The sequence below is a fragment of the Temnothorax americanus genome, unplaced genomic scaffold (assembly GCF_048541705.1).
Source record: "Temnothorax americanus isolate GAGA-0224 unplaced genomic scaffold, ASM4854170v1 Scaffold20, whole genome shotgun sequence".
Taxonomy (NCBI): Eukaryota; Metazoa; Arthropoda; class Insecta; order Hymenoptera; family Formicidae; genus Temnothorax; species Temnothorax americanus.
The window spans coordinates 1744182-1754242 of record NW_027509339.1 but is presented as its reverse complement, the minus strand read 5'-3'; the positions used below and the strand labels follow the sequence as shown (position 1 = coordinate 1754242).

At 31.8% G+C, this 10061-nt stretch overlaps 1 long non-coding RNA gene across 1 annotated transcript; it reads right to left on the bottom strand.

Moving 5' to 3' along the window:
- Positions 1-7863: 7863 nt before the first annotated feature.
- LOC143897510 (uncharacterized) lies at positions 7864-10061 on the bottom strand. Its single transcript, XR_013256939.1, has 2 exons — positions 9853-10061; positions 7864-9160 (listed from the first exon to the last, which is right to left on the bottom strand). It is a non-coding gene; the product is annotated as an uncharacterized LOC143897510 (long non-coding RNA).

Below are 10061 nucleotides of genomic sequence, written 5' to 3'. Positions count from 1 at the left end.
AAACGAAAAATTAATAATTTTCATAAACTTTGTAATATAATTCTCATAAACTTCAAAGTCAAATCCCATCTTATTTGAGACAACTTACCCTGAACGGTCATTTTGAACAAAGAAGATTATATTTGTAAACTATGTTACAATGACGGTTAACTAAATACAGGAAAAATTATTTAAAACTATAATATTTCTTATGACCAAAAAGAAATTACGACTATAGTAATTCAAAAAAGCATGCAACGGAACAATGAAAATAGAGGGAAGAAAAATTTACTCATGACCTCCAATTTTTTAAAAGTGCTCGTAAATTTGCGATGTTTTTGAAACGAGCTATTTCGTACACCCGACTAACACGACAGGAGCAACCTAAATTATAAAAAAGAATATTCCACTCAATGTAACAAGTGACGCATTTACAGTAGGAAAGACAAGTTTCTAATACGATAGATTTAAATTGGCAAAAAACCTAGTGTCAAGTTCTCCCCTATACAAAATATTCCAGACTTGTATACGGGTGGCGAAAAATAGATATACACATAATATATTGTTTCTTGAAAAATATGGTTATTAAAAATATCGAGAAAATTATTATTTATCAAAACTTAACAAATTTTGAAATTAATTAACTTTTAATAATTAATTCAATAACCTACTAATACAAAGTTTATTTTAAAACCAATTACATAAGATTGTTTACTTTGCGGCAGCTAGAATACCATTATTTAATATCATCGAGATTTAAGTACACGGCACGAAAGACACGCGACACTAAACTGAAATCAGTTGAAACGTAACGGGCAAGGCATTAAAGCAATAGCGCGGCAAAGGATTAAAACGTTTCTCAGGGGCTCCATTGCAGTTCTTCTCCTGCGCAGTATTCGAATTCTCACAGTCTTCGGTCAAGTATAATTTAAGGATGAGAGAGCGAACGCGAGAGGGGTCTGCTTCAACATTTAGGAGACTTCTATTTTTAGCAGCGGTGTGCGCCTCTTGTTGGGCATCGATCGACGGTTTTTTCCGCGTAGATAAGACGTATATAAGGAGTCGGAACTGGAGGATGTGAGTTAGGGGAGACAGAGAGAGAGAGAGAGAGAGAGAGAGGGGGGAGATGGAAATCTCTCTCGGGGAGGGTCGGTGGAAAAAGGGGGTTGTCAGAGGTCAAGGTTGAGACGAGTGAGCTCTTCCCTTTCTTTATCCTCCTCTCGTCGTCGTTCTCTCCCTCTTCTCCCTGTCGTTCTCTCTTCTTTTTTCGTTAGATTGATCTTCGAAAGCGCCAATTGCCGAATCCGGTCTTCTGGACTGGTGTCAAGGGTCGCCGAACTTCTGATCCAACAAAGTTAATATCGGCCCGATAAAACCGATATGATTTTATATAACAATTTTATATAACAGAATGCAAAAGAAGTCGATGATTTTGTAATTTCACTTCGGGACGTTTGTAGGTGAAGAGAGAAACGGCGATTTAATCCGTGTCCTATATATGCGGCGTAGCGTCTCCGTGCTATTCGGAGCTCGATACTGAATTCATAATTCGTAGGGTCCGCTTCGGTCCGCTTTAAATGTGAAGTCGCGTCGAAAGTAAATTCTGCGTCTCTATAGAACATATACGGAGGCAAACCGCGAATATCCTAACTGACCTGCAGGTTGTAGCAGCGTAAAGTTTGCAGAAATAAAACGATTGCAATTGCAATTTTGTGTTAGCGACTTTCTGTTAGTTTCTGTTAATTTTCTTTTTTCGGCGTCACGATCGAATCATGATCATCGCGACTTTATGAAGGAACGTAATCGTAATCGATTATCGCACGGAAACGCCGAACCTCTTCATGTTATATTATATCTTTGAAATTTTATTCCGAAGATAACGAATCAACGCGCTATCAGTGCTCGCTAGTATATATATATGTATATTTACGCATAACGGTAGGTCGAGACTCTTTTACGATTTTAAAATTAGCAGCCACCTTAGATCGTAGACTAAACTTCGTATCAGATTAAATACTATACTCTTGGTGGTCCAAAATTCATTATAAAGGACTTCGTATTGATTTCTGCTGGAAGTCGTGGCATAATATTGAAATGTCTTAATAAGTTATAAGAGTCATCACGAATAAAATGTTCTTCGATTCTGATGGGATTTTTTGTAAGGTACCTTTTATAACTTTTTATAACTTGCACATTTTAACAACATGTTATATAATATAATACTTATTTAATAGTATATTAGATATCTCGGATTTTTTAGATGCGGGTTGGTGGAAGAGAGCAATTAAATAACTAAATTCATGTTATTTATAATATCCATCATATTTCTACTGCGACATATGTGTTAGGTATAAATATGTTGAATATTATAAATAACAAAATCTTAGTTATTAATTGCTCTTTTTCACCAATCTGCATATAAAAAATCCGACGTCTAATCATAATACTATAGTAGTATTAGTACTATAGTAGTATAATACTACAGTAGACAGAAAAATGTTAGTAGCATTATTCAATAGATTTATTGAATAGAATAAATTTCTCGCTAGCCGTGAACTATGCTGTTTTATGCTAAAAATAGTAACTTGCGCTTAAATAATGAAGGCATATATGTATCAGTAGAGCATTGGCGCAATAAATTTACAATCCTGTTACTTTCAAATCTTTTTACTGATAAAGAAATTAATTACAATGACAAAGCGTATTGTTCGATTTGCGTGGCTTGAACGAAAAATAGAAGATATATAACGGAACATCTCCTATTCTTCACGCGTTGCAACCCCGCGGTGACACTATCCTATTCCAGCGTTCCGTTCTATTCAGATGTAAAAAAAAATTGTGAATTATGCAAAAGAGGATTATGTAAAAGCCACGTGTCGATTGTTATATAATGCTTATACTCATCTCGGTCAAATTGTGCAGTCAAACGAAATATGATTCATTGCACACGCATCACACGAGAATTATATGAGAGGAAATGATACAATATCGCCGTGTATCATATTACACTCGTGGGACAGATAACGATAACGCAATTAGCTGTAACGTTGTAAATTTGCTGTTGATATAATGTAATTGTTGTAAGAGGCTATATCGATTATTATTTGTGATGGAACACGTGACGTTGACTTGTGGAGCGGACATCAATAATATTGTGACCAATGTCGTAACGAGTCGTGGAGGTGATGATCTCCAATGATTTTTTATCGTCGAAATCTGGCTGTGTTGAGATTGAGTTCGTTCGGGGTCAAAGAAATCTTCTGCAAAAGAACCGTTAGATTCGCGGAATTAAGCGCGATATCTATCATATTTATGAGAGATTACTAAGTCTTTAAAACGCGGTCACGCGGGATAACGATAAGACAAGGTGCCTTTCTTTTTTTTTTTTTTTTTAGCTTGTATCGCCTCTCTAACTCGTCAAATAATTTCCAGAATTAGACATGCGAGCTGAAGAACTCGTTTAGTCAACATGTGCGTATTTATCGCGTGAATTTTTCGTCCTTTCTCATCACTGACTCTCACTCGCGAGGATTCGCAAAATCTTAAATCATGAAACAATGCACTTTTCGAATCCACAGGCAAATGAGGATCGGTATAGAGCGTACCCGCATTCACGGCGGAAGTCATACATCATTTAATGAGTCGATTGCACCATAATCTGTTTCTGAAAATAGAGCTTCATTATATAAAACGCCGTTCAAGGAAGATCAGTCCGTATATGTACGTGCAATTTCTTATCAAAAAGTGATTTAACAAAATTTATTTTTTAATTGCATATAAATAATAATAAACACATAAATATTAAATTATATAATTATTTATATCAATTTATATCAATGATTAAAAAAATGATTACATTATATTAACTACATTATATAATCATCAAGAGACACGGTAGTGTCTCGCGCCAAGTATGTACACGCGGAGCGAGACTGACCGTGACTCTTTTACGCGACGCGACGATTTGCGTATTATTAACCATATAATTATTATATAAAATAATAATAATTATATTTTAAATAATAATTACTATAAGTATGTATAACGATAAAAAAATGTATTGTAAAATAAAATAGTCGAATCTTAGATTTCACTAATTGAACATCTTTCCCTGTTGTGTATCGTAATACGAGGTGTGTTCATTTTTACATTGTGCAAATAATATATATAAATGCAAAACAGTTTAAACGCGAATTACCGTTATTATTTCCGTACGTCAGCTGAAATCTTCAAAATATAAACATCAGTGATACATATTTACGTTGATCACATGTATGACATGTAATAACGATACGAGCACAGAGGATCACTTTATCAATTGTTCGACTTTGATGTATCTACCGCGTAATGAACGCGATAAAAATTCACGTTAATTAGATAACCACGTATGCTGCGCTTGCCGGTTCGATGAACCCGCGAATGATATTGATTTAATTTGCGATCAGAAGACGCTTAAACGCAACTACCGCGATGTTAAACAGGTGAAATTTAACATCGACAAGCGAAAAGCAGTTTGAATTCCCGAGTAAATCCTGAATAAACAAGATAAGTGGATAATTTTATAATAAAGAAGTTAATTTTGGTGGCTTTTTCCGATAACTTATGACTTTTAATTATTTAAACTTTAAACTGACGTAAATAGATTAAATTTTTTTTTCTGAATTGATGAAATTTTTCACTCGGCTCTTTGATATGCAATTTAAATTAAAATATTTTTTCGCAACAAAATAACATCAGCATAAAGTAATTAGGTATTTATTAGTTTATATGAGTTTACGTATATCATTAAGACAACATCGAATTCTTACTTATACTGAACAAATATATGGATAGTAATCCATGCATCTATAAATATATGCTACTATTTATGGATGTACATATTGATCAAGTTCTTAAAATATCTTGAAACTTGACATCTTAAATATTTGATTAGTTATCATCATAAATATATTTGTCAGCAAATATTTATTTAGTAAACTAAAACTCTGAGATTCGACGAATATATTTTCTCACGCGAATTGGGTGAGATAGAAAGTCCGGCTATTTTATACCATTGCGATTAAGAATTAAAGCAGTTTTCGAGAATAAATTATTGTAATAAAATTATTCACTTACCTCATTATTTCATTGTAATCACAGATTCAAAAATAGTTTTTATCTCCCTCGTCAATAAATTAAGGTTTATTTATTTATTCTTTATTTTAAATAATGTATTGCAATGCAATTGCATTTTTTCAATAATTATTTTTTGAAATAATTATTTCTAATTTAAAATACAATGCGTCATTAAATATGAAATTTGAAATTTCCATTATAATTAAAATTATTGTACTTTATCGTAAAATACTGAGATATACATCAAGTTTTTTTACAATTAATTAGATTCTTTATTGAATTTTTTGTTATTAAATAATTATATTATATCTTAAACTCAAGTTTTTTAATAAAATTTTGTAGTTAATTTATAAGTCGATTTGATTTTTTATTAGCGAAAATGCCAAAGAAAGTCATCACTATTGTAACTTTTAAATTGCAAATTTTTTGTATTATTTAATCTCTGTAAATGCGTTTTAAATTAAAATTTGTTAACCCATCTATTGTTATACCTACCTAAAATTAATTCAGATATCTAGTCTTATCCTTCATTCAAAAAATTTTAATTTTTAATCGCTTATGACTTGAAGATTATGAATATTTTGATACTTTCATGAAGCGAGCATCCAGTGGCTTTCACACACACACACACACACACACACACACACACACAGACAGTGCATAATATAGAATAAAGAATGCAAAGTAGTAACGATAATGGAATTATCAAAACATGTATGTGTGTCAAGCATCTTGCAATAGGATTCACGTGTGCTTTTGTTCCAATGGATCACGAGTGAGAAGTGCGATATTCAATAAGAATCAGGAAACTTGCTCATCAAACTTACCATTAATCTTGCATGTTATTTTACAAGTAATCCAGATAAACAGCTTTGTATGGATTACATGTTGCAACAAAGCCTGCTGATATCATTGATATTATTGAATTTATCAAATGTTTATAGCAACATGTTTTTATGCAAATTCTAGCATAGTTTTGCAAAAAAATGTGAAAAAATTAATGATCAAACGCGGTCTGATAATAATTATTATCGCAGGAAGATATCTTATTTTAAATTGCATACCGAACAGCCAAATAAAAAAATTAATTAATTGTCAGCAAGTAAAAAAGACTTGCTCGATTTTAATACAAAACTGGTGAAGAAGCACAGTAACAAATCGCAATTGTGCTGGAAATATCAAATTTCGATCATGCGTTGCAATTAACGATTATAATTTATCGACCGATTTTATGTTAACGAGATGCAAAATTGATAATCTAATTACATTCGCATATACTGTCACATTCCTTTTCTTTCTTCTTTAAGCATATTTGCTTTTTTGAGATACAATCATGCTCTCTTCTTCCTTTCCCGCTTTTCGAATATTCTGCTTCAATTCTTGTGACTTTTTCAAATATTGTCGCAGTGATATTATCTATATTAATAATTTACATCAATAATTTGGTGCTGACAATAGAAAATTTAGGTACACATATACATAGATAGATAATGATACTTTAGGTCGCCAAAAATTCCAATTGCAGAAAATTCCGACCATTTAGATATGATAATGTAAAAACGTCTTTATTATAATTTATTATAAACATCTTTATTATAATTTTGTGCAATTAGAGAGATGTAAAAGAAAAGTGGAAAATTGTAAGAAAAAAATTAAAAATTTTTGCGAATTAAAAAAAATTTGTTTGTAATGTTTCGTATAATAAAAAAAATATCTGATTATTCACATGAATGTTAATCAGTAGTCAAGTTAATCTAATAGTCTAATGCTGCACTTGCAATGTTAACATTTACAACCAAAAATAAAATGTAGCATAAATAAAGAATGCAGAGTAATAAATAAATATAGACGCGCCAATCAAGTTATTCAATTACATGGATCAGGTGTTTGAACACAAAACTTTTAAATTTAATTTTCTTAAGAGCAAAGATCTCGCACAAAAAAGATGCAGTTTATTTTTTCAATTTAATTTTTTTCGCTTGAATCGCAATGTTGAACTGAAGAATCAACGAACTCAAGATCTATCCAGTGCACGTGTACATATAAGTTTCTATGTAGTCAGCACTTTATCCGCAACTACTCAGTTATCTGTTGCTACTGATGCAGATTATATCGTATTCTTAGCTCTAAATATTAAATTGCTTGTATTTAAATATTAAATACAAAATACTTGTTTTTAACATTGTATCATAAGGGCCCATATTTTATATTTTGCGTCATTGCTACGACATAATGGTATTAGTATATGTATAATAGTATCTTAAAGTTTATAAATAGCTATCAACATCATACTCGAGATAACATTACAAAAAGAATATGTAGGTAACTTACGTATGTTACGTATGTCCGATAAATCTTTTTCTGAACTTTTCCTTTAAGATTTCATATTTTAAACGGCTTTTTATCACGAAAGAGCAGAAACGACAGAATTTACAATTGTTAGTTAAGCAATTTTTTTCACGAAATAGCTTCCTTTTAAGTTGGACACTAAACTTGAAATTAAATAGAAACACTTTTTAGAGCACTAAGCAATGCGTGTTCACTAAAAATATCATTACTGGTAACACTGTCTCATGTCGACTTGCTTTCACTGTAGCTATACTAGTATAGTTGCCCAATTTCAAAATATATTTTATTCAAATAAAAATAATTATTGAAAAGCGAAAACGTACAAAAATCGCCTTATGCAAAGCAATGATATCAACCAACTAAATCACTGTTGACGAATTAGGCTCTGGTAATAATCCTACATTAATTGCGATAGTAAAATCGAGAGTTTCGTCACATTGATTATGCTCCCCACCTCCTTCGGAGATTGTTTTGCATTAAAATAATCTTCGGCGAATACAAAAAGAGACAGCGCGTGTATCGTTATTACAACACCGCGTATGCAATGTTATTACAAAATCATGGTTTATTATTAATCTTGGCGTATTCTTTTTATGAAATTAACGACAAAGACGAGTTGTTTGTAAAGCAGAGCCAATAAACAGAGAGCATATATGTATTTGACACCATCGACAGGAGATGACCCTCATTTGCTTTCCGTTAAATCTCTGTTGTTACTAAAATTATTGTGAGCTGTTGAATTTATTATCGGTGTGGCTCACAATCAGTGTCACTGCTCGTGCAATGCAAATGAAATTTCCTTTTTACCGGCCACTTAACCTTTTTCAACAAAAAGCCACGTCGCAAAGTATATAAGTCGCAAAGTACCTACAGTTATTAAACAAGTCATCAAATAGATGACATTTTCAGCAGGATACTAATCAAATCAATTCGCACATACATATACACGCGCGCGCGCGCGTGTGTACACTTTAAAAATTTGTTTAAACATTTTCACAAGCAAAACCTGGTCGAGATTTTTATTCTAAAATGACTATCAGATATTTCAAACAATTAAAACAAGTTTATTGCGATTGAGTTATATAAAATCATAGTTGATTTTAAATTTATAACATTTATCGTTCTATTCAAGCGTGTATTAAATATAAAGCGTGTAATTTTAGAAAACGGTGATTGTCGATTATCAATAAAATAAATCAATTTGTAGCGACGATAAATAACTTATAATACACATTAATTATTAAGTTAATTTACAAACTTCTGAACTTCGTTATAGATGCACTATTATGATAATTCAGGAAAACCATAAAATGTACAATGTATAATTATCACGATAGAGAAGGAAAGCCGATACGAAAAGAAATTGCGACAATCTTTAGAATTTCTTTAGATTCGCAGATTGATATTTAATACTAATTAGGTATGTCTATATTTATTATAGCTAATGATTGCTGTTTGTTTAATTAAGTAGCTAGAAAATCATTTCTATTTATATCGAATATCTGATGAGATACTATAGGTGAGAATCATTATCGCGTTGAAACTTAAGTACTAGTCAGCCACGCAATCGTTTCACGTCCATTTAACATGATTCGCAACTCGTCACTATTACGAGTAATGTACTGTATGACGTATGAAATGATCGGCAATTTTAACGTCATTAACGATTACATCATGTTATCCGTGTATTGCGTATTAAGTTTCTCCACGAGTCGATCTGTTGAAAAAATAAATATACAAGATTCACAATAAGCAAAACTTTACCAATAATTAAAAAATATACATATATGTATATAACGTTTTATCAAAGAGATAATTGCAAATTCGAAGATGTCACTTGTTGATACATTTTTTAATTGCTGATCTTAAGGTTCTTGTTTTTGCAAAATTAAGTGTATGCTTCCGCAAACACAGAATTCATATTTATTAATTTTCTATATTATCGCATATTTCACAAAAAAATTTTTAATCCTATAGATGCCTTGCTTTGCAAATTCTTGTTTAGTCGAATTCCTAATTCGAGACCTTCCAATTCGAAGTTACACAGAAGTTTAACAGTTCCATAGGTTGTCAATTATACAAGTGCTCGCTTTAGATATTTTTAGTTCTATATCGAATTTGATTTGAAGCTATTTAGTTTAGTAGATTTTTGGATTCAAGCTCGGTTGAAAACTGTTTTATTCCATAAATCCTTTATCAAAAGTCATCTTATGCGTGTATCACAAATCTCGGTCTTAAATAATCTTAGATGAATAAATCCAGTTTCTATTCATCTCTAAATCATCCAAACAACACACAATCCAGCTTCTATTCCAACTTCTAAATCATCTCCATATCGTGTGTTGGACAGATTTACAATTATATTTACATATCACCCCGAGAGAACAAATAAACACTTGTGCAATTTACTGTAAAACTGGTGTGTCATTCAACATCCTAGTATAGCTGCGTCCGCCGATCCCACTCCACTTCAAGAATTTCTCAAGAATATCTTCGAGAGCGATATATAAAAGTCTAGCCGGCTTGCACACTCTCGTATAGTGCAATTCCGAGTCGAGTGACGATAACGTTGGTCTCTCGCTGAATCTTGTGCTCAAATTTCGCAACCGCGGCTTCAT